The sequence below is a fragment of the Enhydra lutris genome, unplaced genomic scaffold, assembly GCF_002288905.1.
Source record: "Enhydra lutris kenyoni isolate GAN:26980312 unplaced genomic scaffold, ASM228890v2 scaffoldscaffold77, whole genome shotgun sequence".
NCBI lineage: Eukaryota > Metazoa > Chordata > Mammalia > Carnivora > Mustelidae > Enhydra > Enhydra lutris.
The window spans coordinates 887,474-899,476 of record NW_019154161.1 but is presented as its reverse complement, the minus strand read 5'-3'; the positions used below and the strand labels follow the sequence as shown (position 1 = coordinate 899,476).

The window sequence follows — 12,003 nt, the reverse complement described above, 5'->3', positions numbered from 1 at the left end:
ATGTGATACAATACATTAATAAAAGAAAGAACAAGAACTGTATGATATTCTCAATAGATGCTGAAAAAGCATTTGACAAAGCACAGCATCCCTTCCTGATCAAAACTCTTAAAGTGTAGGGATAGAGGGCACATACCTCAATATTATCAAAGCCATCTATGAAAAACCCACCGCAAATATCATTCTCAATGGAGAAAAACTGAGAGCTTTTCCACTAAGGTCAGGAACACAGCAGGGATGTCCGTTATCACCACTGCTATTCAACTTAGTACTAGAAGTCCTAGCCTCAGCAATCAGACAACAAAAAGAAATTAAAGGCATCCAAATCGGCAAAGAAGAAGTCAAACTATCACTCTTTGCAGATTATATGATACTCTATGTGGAAAACCCAAAATACTCCACTCCAAGTCTGCTAGAACTTGTACGGGAATTCAGTAAAGTGTCCGGATATAAAATCAATGCACAGTTGCATTTCTTTACACCAACAACAAGACAGAAGAAAGAGAAATTAAGGAGTCAATCCCATTTACAATTGCACACAAAACCATAAGATACCTAGGAATAAACCTAACCAAAGAGGCAAAGAATCTATACTCAGAAAACTATAAAGTACTCATGAAAGAAGTTGAGGAAGACACAAAGAAATGGAAAAATGTTCCATGCTCATGGACTGGAAGAACAAATACTGTGAAAATGTCTATGCTACCTAAAGCAATCTACACATTTAATGCAATCCCTATCAAAATACCATCCTTTTTTTTTTCAAAGAAATGGAACAAATAATCCTAAAATTTATATGGAACCAGAAAAGACCTCGAATAGCCAAAGGAATATTGAAAAAGAAAGCCAAAGTTGGTGCCATCACAATTCCGGACTTTAAGCTCTATTACAAAGCTGTCATCATCAAGACAGTATGGTACTGGCACAAAAATAGACACATATTATGCCTCCATCAGAAAGAATGAATACCCAACTTTTGTAGCACCGTGGACGGGACTGGAAGAGATTATGCTGAGTGAAATAAGTCAAGCAGAGAGAGTCAATTATCAGATTGTTTTTCAGAGTCCATAGTCTCTCGTGGTTCTATTTTTTTTTTTATTTATTTGACAGACAGAGATCACAAGTAGGCAGAGAGCCAGCAGAGAGAGAGGAAGGAAAGCAGGCTCCCTGCCGAGCAGAGAGCCCAATGCGGGGCTCAATCCCAGGACCCTGGGATCATGACCTGAGCCGAAAGCAGAGGCTTTAACCCACTGAGCCACCCAGGCGCCCCCTTCATGGTTCTATTTTTAACGTCTTGAGGAACCACCATACTGTTTTCCAAAGTGGCTATAACAGCTTGCATTCCACCAACAGTGTAAGAGCGTTCGCCTTTCTCCACAACTTCTCCACCATTTGTTGTTTCTTGCCTTGTCAATTTTGGCTATTCTAACTGGGGTAAGGAGGCATCACAGTGTGGTTTTGATTTAAATTTCCCTGATGGGTAATGATGTTGAACATTTTTTTTTATGTGTCTGTTAGCCATTTGTAATGTCTTCTTTGAAGAAGGCTCTGCTCAGGTCTCCTGCCCATTTCTTGACTGGATTATTTGGTTTTTGGGTCTTGAGTTTGAGAAGTTCTTTATAGATCTTAGAGATCAGCCCTTTATCTGTAATGCCATTTGCAAATATCTATTCTCATTCCATGTGTTGCCTCTTTGTTTTGTTGACAGTTTCCTTTGCTGTGCAGAAGCTTTTTATCTTGATGAAGTCCCAATAGTTCATTTGTGCTTTTCTTTCCCTGCTTTTAAAGACATGTTTTTAAAGAAGTTGCTGTGGCTAATGTCAAAGAGGTTACTGCCTATGTTCTCCTCTAGGATTTTGATGGATTCCTGTCTCACATTGAGGTCTTTCATCCATTTTGAGTTTATCTTTTTGTATGGCGTAAAAATATAGTCGAGTTTCAGTCTTCTGTGTATGGCTATCCAATTTTCCCAGCACAATTTGTTATAGAGACTGTCTTTTTTCCATTGGATATTCTTTCCTGCTTTGTCAAAGATTAGCTGACCATAGAGTTGAGGGTCCATATCTGGGCTCTCTGTTCTGTTCCATTGGTCTATGTGTCTGTTTTTGTGCCAATACCATGCTGTCTTGATGATCACAGCTTTGTAATATAGCATGAAGTCAGGCATTGTGATGCCCCCAGCTTTGTTTTCCTTTTTCAACATTTCCTTGGCGATTTGGGTCTTTTCTGGTTCCATACAAATTTTCGGATTGTTTGCTCCAGCTCTTTGGAAAAGGCCAATGGTATTTTAATAGGGATGACATTGAAAGTGTAGATTTCTCTGGGCAGCATAGACATTCTAACAATGTTTATTCTTCCAATACATGAGCATGGAATGTTTCCCCATCTTTTTGGTGTCTTCCTCAATTTCATTCATGAGTGTCCTGTAGTTTCTAGAGTATAGATCCTTTAATTCTTAGGTTAGGTTTATTACAAAGTATCTTAGGGTTTTTGGTGCTATTGTAAATGGACTCGATTCCCTAAATTCTCTTTCTACATTTACATTTTTAGTGTATAGAAAAGCAACTGATTTCTATGCATTGATTTTGTATCTTGCCACATTACTGAATTGCTGTATGAGTTCTAGTAATTTGGGGGTGGAGTCTTTTGAGTTTTCCACGTAAAGTATCATGTCATCTGCAAAGAGAGAGAGAGTTTGACTTCTTCTTTGCCAATTGGGATATGTTTTCTTTCTTTCTTTCTTTCTTTCTTTCTTTCTTTCTTTCTTTCTTTCTTCTTAAGATTATTTATTTATTTATTTGACACAGAGAGAGAGAAATCACAAGTAGGCAGAGAGGCAGAGAGGCAGGGAGGGAGGAGACTCCCTGCTGAGCAGAGAGCCCGATGTGGGGCTCTGATCACAGGACCCTGAGATCATGACCTTAGCTGAACACAGAGGCTTAACCCACTGAGCCACCCTGGTGCCCCGATTTCTTTCTTTATTTTTTTTTTTTGTCTGATTGCTGATGCTGGGACTTCTAGTACTATATTGAACAATAGTGGTAGAGTGGGCATCCCTGTCATGTCCCTGATCTTAGAGGAAAAGTTGCGAGCTACTTTTCATAGATGGTTTTTATGAAATTGAGGAATGTTCCCTCTACGCCTACACTCTGAAAGGTTTTAATCAGGAAAGGATGCTATATTTTGTAAAATGCTTTTTTATTTTTTACATTGGGGGATTATATGATTCATGTCTTTTCTTTCATTAATGTGGTCTATCATATTGATTGATTTGTGAATGGTGAACCACCCTTGCATCGCAGGAATAAATCGCACCTGGTTGTGATGTATAACCCTTTTAATGTACTGTTGGATGCTATGAGCTAGGATTTTGTTGAGTATTTTGGCATCTGTGTTCATCAAGGATATTGGTCTGTAGTTCTCCTTTTTGATGGGGTCTTTGCCTGGTTTTGGGATCAAGGTAATGATGGCCTCATAGAATGAGTTTTGAAGTTTTCCTTCTATTTCTATTTTTTGGAAACAGCTTCAGAAGAATACGTATTATTTCTTCTTTAAATGTTTGGTAGAATTCCCCTGAGAATTCATTATATATTTGGCTTATTGGACATTATATCATGCACTACTGGGTATTTACCCCAAAGATACAGATGTAGTGAAAAGAAGGGCCATCTGTACCCCAATGTTTATAGCAGCAATGGCCACGGTTGCCAAACTGTGGAAAGAACCAAGATGCCCTTCAACGGACGAATGGATAAGGAAGATGTGGTCCATATACACTATGGAGTATTATGCCTCCATCAGAAAGGATGAATACCCAACTTTTGTAGCAACGTGGACGGGACTGGAAGAGATTATGCTGAGTGTAATAAGTCAAGCAGAGAAAGTCAATTATCATATGGTTTCACTTATTTGTGGAGCATAACAAATAACATGGAGGACATGGGGAGTTAGGAGAAGGCAGTTGAGGGAAATTGGAAGGGGAGGTGAACCATGAGAGACTATGGACTCTGAAAAACAATCTGAAAGGTTTGAAGAGGTGGGGGGGTGGGAGGTTGGGGGAACCAGGTGGTGGGTATTAGAGAGGGCACGGACTGCATAGAGCACTGGGTGTGGCACAAAAACAATGAATACTGTTATGCTGAAAATAAAAAAAAATACTATACTTTGGCTAATTGAATTTGAATTTAAAAAAGACTTGAGTGAAAAAAATTCTTGATACTGATTATCTGGGTAGGGTTCTAAGAGCTGTAATTTCCTCTAATTTTTTGGAATAATTTATAACACTCCTGCTGTAGTAGGGAGAAAATAAAGATATTTGCAAATTAAAAAAAAATAGAGTTGAATGTTGGCTATCCCATACAACAGGGGGTGTGGAGACCTGGTTAATTGCTTCCATGTGGATTGTCTCCATGGTTCTAGATGTAGGATCACGTCACCACCATGACTGCTCGTTCTCACCATGGCTGCACACTTGCTAAGTTGTCCTTGCAAATGGCTGTACCATGTAATATCCCAGCATTGGCATGCCACATATCTCCACCTGTCATTCAATGCTCACTTTGCATGATAAACAATCTAACAGAAAATATAAAGTAGAAAATGTAAACACTAGTGTTATGCCTTCTTCTCATAGACTGTCCATATACAGATTTCCTGCAGTGATACAATGATGTCAATGTTATCTGTTTTCAGAAATCTTGGATCCAGTCATGTCAGGGATTTATTTTATTGTCTTCTTTTCTGTTTCTTTAATCTAGGTCAATTACCGCTTTTCTGTTCTCTTTGTCCTCAGTAGTAGTGACAGTATTGAAGAATGCTTTCATTGTTTTGCAGAATGTCCCTCTATGTCAGTGTCTCAGATTGTGTCTGTCATCCTGAGTTCAGGCACCACCTTGGAGCACAACTTCTAGACACAGATGATGGTGGGACCTCCTGAGTGCCTGAGCTCAAAGGCTAAGGTGATGAGGAAATGTCGGTGCCCTAGATGTGTGGTTGAGCTTCTTCCTGGGAGAAGCAGGAGACATGGTTTGATTGTCAGGATGAGCTGGGGAGAGAGGGTGTATCCACAGATGTTCAGGCTCCTGGAGGAGCGCAGTCAGCTCTCAGATGCAGGGTGATCAGAAGCCTATTATTAGAGTGGAACACCCCACAGAAGCTCTTTCAGGAAGATGCCCAGATGATTCCCAGGCTCACTACAATTTGAGAAGTAGTGTGGAGCTAAATGGTCCTCGGTACTGGGTTCCCAGTTAGGATCACTTGGGGAGTTTCACAAACACCTTCACTTGTCCTCTACTAATCCCCCACTTTTATTCAGTGTTTGTGTCTCCAAGACACATTTCTGAGAGTGGAGCCAAAGCTCTGGCCCAGGGGACACAACAGGGTGCTGCTCTGCATGGGTTTTTTAAGAAGGATTTGGTACAGGACCATCCTCAGTGCTGTTGCAGGATTTGGGATGTTTCTAGGAGGGCAATGTCCCTGCTGACAGGGAAGGAGAAACACATGTTACAACCTTCAGATCAGAACTGTGTGTCTTGGGGTACCTGGGTGGCTCAGTGGGTTAAAGCCTCTGTCTTTGGCTCAGGTCATGATCCCATGGTCCTGGGATTGAGCCCTGCATCGGGCTCTCTGCTCAGCAGGGAGCCTGCTTCCTCCTCTCTCTCTGCCTGCCTCTCTGCCTGCTTGTGATCTCTGTCTGTCAAATAAATAAATAAAATCTAAAAAAAAAAAAAAAAGAACTGTGTGTCTTTGACCATCCTGTGGTAAAGGACATGCAAGGGCAGGCTTTTTTATATTTCAGGGACCACCTGCATGTGGAGAAGAGGGTGATAGGGAAGGTGTATCAGTTTGCTGGTTTTGCCCTAAGATGGACTATGACGTGAGTGGCTGAAGCAAAGGAAAGTTATTGTCTGGCAGTTCTGGAGGCCAATAGTTCAAGGTCAAGCTGTTCTCAGGACCATGTTCCCTCTGAAGGTTGGGTATAGAGTCTGCTCCAGGCCCCTCTCCCAGCTCTGTGTCCTTTGCTTATGGTCAAGCAAATTTTTCTTCCTCCAAATTTCCCCTTTGGTAAGGATACTGGTTATGATGGATTAGGGGCCACCATACTCCATATGACCTCATCTTAATGGATTCCATCTTGAATGATCCTATTTCCTAAGAAGCGTACATTCTGAGCTACTGGGAGTTAAGACTTCAGCATATTAATTTTTTAAAGATTTTATTCATTTATTTGACAGAGAGAGAGAGAGAGAGAGAGAGAGAGATCACAAGTAGGCAGAGAGGGGAAAACAGGTTCCCTGCTGAGCAGAGAGCCTGATGTGGAGCTCGATCCCAGGATCCCGAGATCATAACCTGAGCCAAAGGCAGAGGCTTAACCTACTGAGCCACCCAGGTGCCCCAGCATATTAATTCTGATGAGACTCACTGTAACCCATAATAGAAGGAGTATGTTGATGCCATAAAAAAGGACATCTTTAAAATGTGTTTTTTTCTAGAAAATGAGAAAGAGACCTGGTGAATTAGGAGCAAAGGGAAAATGTCTTTCTCAGACCAGTAATGAGTTCCAGGTGAGATGCTGTGTCCTCCCTTCTTCCTGAGAGGCCATGTGTTTATAGCTTGGAAACCTTTACTTCTAAAGTCTCTCAATCCTGTCACTCTGGCCCTTTCCCCTGGGCTCTTTGGCTCCCTCATACCCACTCTCCTCTCCAGTGTTCTCTGTCCTGTGCCCGTGTTTTTTACCCATGCTTCTTATTTCCCCCCAGGCTTTGTGTCCTTTTCCCACATGCCAGCAGTGTCTCGAGAGGTGCTTGCTGGAAACTTGTAGTTGTTCTTTGTAATTGGCACCTGGGAAAAAAGTTTTCAAAAATACTCTCAGCTCCCAGGCTTGTCAGTGCCAATGCTGCTGCTTCAGGTGAAATGATAATTGCAGTTGTGAAGGGAGGGGAGCTCCCAGAGTCATAAAAACCCATCTCAGGGCCCAGCTGCCCCTCCTCCACCTATGCTGCCTGCTCTGACCATCACCCTAAGCCCACCAGTTGGGCAGCAGGAAGAAGTTGGTGGGTTTTCTGTATCTTTCTATCTGAGAGCTACAATCTGGAAGGCAAAGAGTTGTCTCAGGAGTCCAGGTAAGGGAGCATAGTGGACAAAGGGGGATTTCTGTGTATGAATGTGGTCCAGTGCCGAAGCTGGGTATGGAGGTGGAATCCATCCCGAGGCAGGAGCTGAGTCAGTAAAGAGAGATGTGGATGCTAGACCAGCACCCACCCCTGATGGCTCCTGAGGCCACAGAGTAGAATCCTCCCTGACAGTGACTGTTGTGTTTTCATCGGAGGGGTCGTCAAAACTGACTTTTTTTAAAGTGTTAATTTTAATTCCACTTACTTACCATACAGAGTTATATTATGTTCAGGTGAGGAATATAGTAGTTCAACATTTTCTCCAGAGATCTCTGATTTTTAATGTGCCTGAGGACTGTCGTTCTGGAGTGAGTCTGCTGTTGAGTCTGTGTTACAGGAGCCATAGTTTAATTTGCAGATCTCTACATGTACATGCATAGCACCTCCATGTTTGTCATAAATGTTGGATGAATGTGTAGGAATCATGTGATCATGAGCAGACACTGTGTCAGATTGCAGTTGATGGATTGGAAATGTTTTCTATAATTCTGGGTCTATGAAGTGCTTCATAGATTAAATAATTGTGTTTCAGTTCGTTATGGAGGGGCTTTTCGATTAAAATAGGGAAGCAGCATTTAAGAATACTATAATTGAATACATTTGAGACCTGATTTTTCGGTTTTAATGTATATTGTGGTATATGTGCTGCTATTAAATATTAGGATACTAATCCAAAAACTGTGTCACTTATACAAATACAAGGTTTTTGCTGTAACATTGCATTTTGCATATCTTGTATTTCAGTATCTTTCACAGATCTTTCTTTATAGCTACTAATTTTATTTAATCAGGGATCCACATCGCTTCTTGACCTTTTGGCTAAGATTCAAGTGTATTTAACCAGGGATCCACAAGTAGATACGTATATGATCTGAATGTAGTCATAATTTTGTGTCTGTCTTGCACACTCTAATCAGGCAGTGGTTCTGGTACAGAGTTCCTATGCCTTGTACATTTGTTCCTGGAATGCAAGCAATTCATTCTTTCTGTTGCCATGCTAATTTTGAGTCATTCTTGCATTCATTTAATCCAGCTTGTCGTGGGGCAGATACCTGCAGTTTAATACTGTACAGTGCATCTACAGTTTATTACTATCTCTAAAGCTTTATTTAAGTCCATATTTGGTTATGGAAACAGTCTTCATAATTAAGTGAAAATTCATCATTAACAAAAATTTAAGTATGGCAGCAATCTCAATTCAGATGACAAAGTGCAACCATAAAACTAAATTGAATCTGGTTTATTTAAAGAATCACAGCTGACTAGTATTTTTGTATATTACGGATTCAGAGCACTAACTTTGTGACCAACCCAGCCAGGTTCCAGTCTGCACTCTGTGCCTACTTATTGAATGAATTTAGACAAAGCACTTCCCCTCTGTGTACCTGTGTTATGGAATGCAATGAGGAATGCCTCCTGAATCTCTGAGAATAAGTTACCCCATGGGTGGCCATTAAACCAGTGATTCACACTTTGTTAAGTGTGTCATTCCTGGAAGGCCCTAAATGACAGAAGAGCTTTAAGTAGTATTTCAAAGTAAGAAGTATAGCTAAGTGCAGAATATAGAATTTCAGTTGACATAATTCATGTGGCCTGTACCTGATATTTCCATGCAGGATCCTCTACCCCAGAAGACAAATATCAGTCACTGAGTACTGTCAGCATGGCCACCACGGATCTGGCAGTAGGAATGATCTTAATACAGACTGTGGTTGGAATCCTGGGGAACTTCTGTCTTCTTTACCATTATCTCCTCCTTTATTTCACTGGGTGTAGACTGAGGTCTATATATTTGATTGTCAAAAATCTGATTGTAGCCAACATTTTGACCCTGTTCTCTGTTGGAATACACAATACAATGTCATCTTTTGGGTGGTATCACATCTGCAGTGATTTTGGACGCAAATTTTTCCCCTATGTTGGTGGTGTGGGCAGGGGGGTGTCTATTGGCACCACCTGCCTCCTGAGTATCTTCCAGGCCATCACCATCAGCCCTAGGAATTCCAGGGTAGCAGCACTTAAAGGGAAAGCTCCCAAGTGCATTGTCCCTTCAGTTGTCCTGTGCTGGGTGTTGCAGATATTGGTAAATATCCTGTGTCCTTTGTTTATGACTATCACTTTGAACAACAAAAACATCACAAATAGAAAAAGTTTTGGATACTGTGCAATTATTCGTCATGAGAAAAGCAGAGATCCATTGTATGTAGCATTGTTGTCATTCCCTGATGTGGTATTTTTGGGGCTCATGCTCTGGGCCAGCAGCTCCATGGTCTTCCACCTGTACAAGGCACAAGCAAAGGGTTCAACATATTCTGAGGACCAGTGTCTCCTCATCATCACCTGAGTCTACAGCCACCAAAACCATCCTTCTCCTGGTGAGCACCTTTGTCTACTTTAACACCCTCTCCTCTATCACTCGTATTGTTTTGGGTCTTTTTGATAATCTCAACTAGTACTTTTTGAACACAGATTTAGTGATCACTCTATGTTTCCCAACCCTCAGACCCTTTCTGTTCCTGAGCCGTGACCCCAGGGTATCCATGGTCTGCTTTGCCTGGATAAGGAATATAAAATCCCCTCATGTTATGAGAAACGTGTAAATTGTAGGAATTTCCTGAATGTTCCTAATGTTGGTAATTCACTCATCCCCTCAGGGTCCCAAGTACAATGATGAGAGGGTAACAAACACCTTTAACATCTCCTTCAAAGTTAACAATTAGTTATACTAGTAATTGTAATGTGATATTATATAATTATCTTGTAAATACTGATGTGCTTGAAGTTTTGCTGATGGTCAGTGGAGGAGCACAGAAATGCAATTATAAATACCAGGTCCTAAACAATCTGGATATTATAGAGAAATCTTTGAGTATGTCAAGTAAATTTGTTACCTAAATTTCCATGAAGAGAAATAGGCATGGAAGTGTAAGAAAAGGAGCATGTGTCAGGTTATCAGTGGAACTCAATTGTGCTGGAAGGGAAGTTCCATCAGTGAGAACAGGTTTGGGGAGTCAGTTATCATTCTGTAGTTTCCCTTCTAGAGGGGTAATGCTCAGTCATGTGAAATGCGATGTCATGGGAACTTGGGAAAAGAGGATGTATAAACATTTTCACGTAGAAAAGGACAGATTGAACCGCAATGGGTAGTAGAGAACATAGAATTGCATTTTAGCTGCTTCTTTTATTATTATTATTATTATTATTATTATCATCATCATTATCATTATCATTATTTTTCACTTGGTATTTTATTATTTTTATTATTTTATAATATATTATTATATTCCTTTCTTTAAAAATTTTTAATTTATTTTCAGCATAACAGTATTCATTGTTTTTTGCACCACACCCAGTGCTCCATGCAATACGTGCCCTCTCCAATACCCATCACCTGGTTCCCCCAACCTCCTACCCCCCGCCCCTTCAGACCCCTCAGATTGTTTTTCAGAGTCCATAGTCTCTCATGGCTCACCTCCCCTTCCAATTTCCCTCAACTCCCTTCTCCTCTCTAACTCCCCTTGTCCTCCATGCTATTTCTTATGCTCCACAAATAAGTGAAGCCATATGATAATTGACTCTCTCTGCTTGACTTATTTCACTCAGCATAATCTCTTCCAGTCCCGTCCATGTTGCTACAAAAGTTGGGTACTCATCCTTTCTGATGGAGGCATCATACTCCATAGTGTATATGGACCACATCTTCCTTATCCATTCGTCCGTTGAAGGGCATCTTGGTTCTTTCCACAGTTTGGCGACTGTGGCCATTGCTGCTATAAACATTAGGGTACAGATGGCCCTTCTTTTCACTACATCTGTATCTTTGGGGTAAATACCCAGCAAAGGAAACAGTCAACAAAACAAAGAGGCAACCCACGGAATGGGAGAAGATATTTGCAAATGACAGTACAGACAAAAGGTTGATATCCAGGATCTATAAAGAACTCCTCAAACTCAACGAACACAAAACAGACAATCATATAAAAAAATGAGCAGAAGATATGAACAGACACTTCTCCAATGAAGACATACAAATGGCTATCAGACACAAGAAAAAATGTTCATCATCACTAGCCATCAGGGAGATTCAAATTAAAACCACATTGAGATACCACCTTACACCAGTTAGAATGGCCAAAATTAGCAAGACAGGAAACAACATGTGTTGGAGGGGATGTGGAGAAAGGGGAACCTCTTACACTACTGGTGGGAATGCAAGTTGGTGCAGCCACTTTGGAGAACAGTGTGGAGATTCCTCAAGAAATTAAAAATAGAGCTTCCCTATGACCCTGCAATTGAACTACTGGGTATTATTATATTTCTTATTGTTGTTATTATTTTTTAATTTTTATTTTTTAAAATTTCTTTTCAGTGTATCAGAATTCATTGTTTATGCACCACACCTAGTGTTTCATGCAATATGTGCCCTCCATAATACCCACCACCAGGCTAACCCAACCTCCCACCCCCCACCCCTCCAAAGCCCTCAGATGGTTTCTCAGAGTCCACAGTCTCTCATGGTTCATCCCCCCCTCCAATTTCCCTCAACTCCCTTCTCCTCTCTAACTCCCCTTGTCCTCCATGCTATTTCTTATGCTCCACAAGAAGGTGAAACCATATGATAATTGACTCTCTGCTTGACTTATTTCACTCAGCATAATCTCTTCCAGTCCCATCCATATTGATACAAAAGTTGGGTATCCATCCTTTCTGGTGGAGGCATAATACTCCATAGTATATATGGACCACATCTTCCTTATCCATTCGTCCGTTGAAGGGCATCTTGGTTCTTTCCACAGTTTGGCGACCGTGGCCATTGCTGCTATAAACATTG

General features: G+C 40.9%; 1 protein-coding gene and 1 pseudogene across 1 annotated transcript in view; both read left to right on the top strand.

Annotated features, from left to right (window-relative positions):
- LOC111160767 overlaps nt 1–12,003 on the top strand; it is a 618,405-nt gene that overhangs the window by 434,298 nt on the left and 172,104 nt on the right.
- Nucleotides 8,791–9,772, top strand: LOC111160784 (annotated as a pseudogene).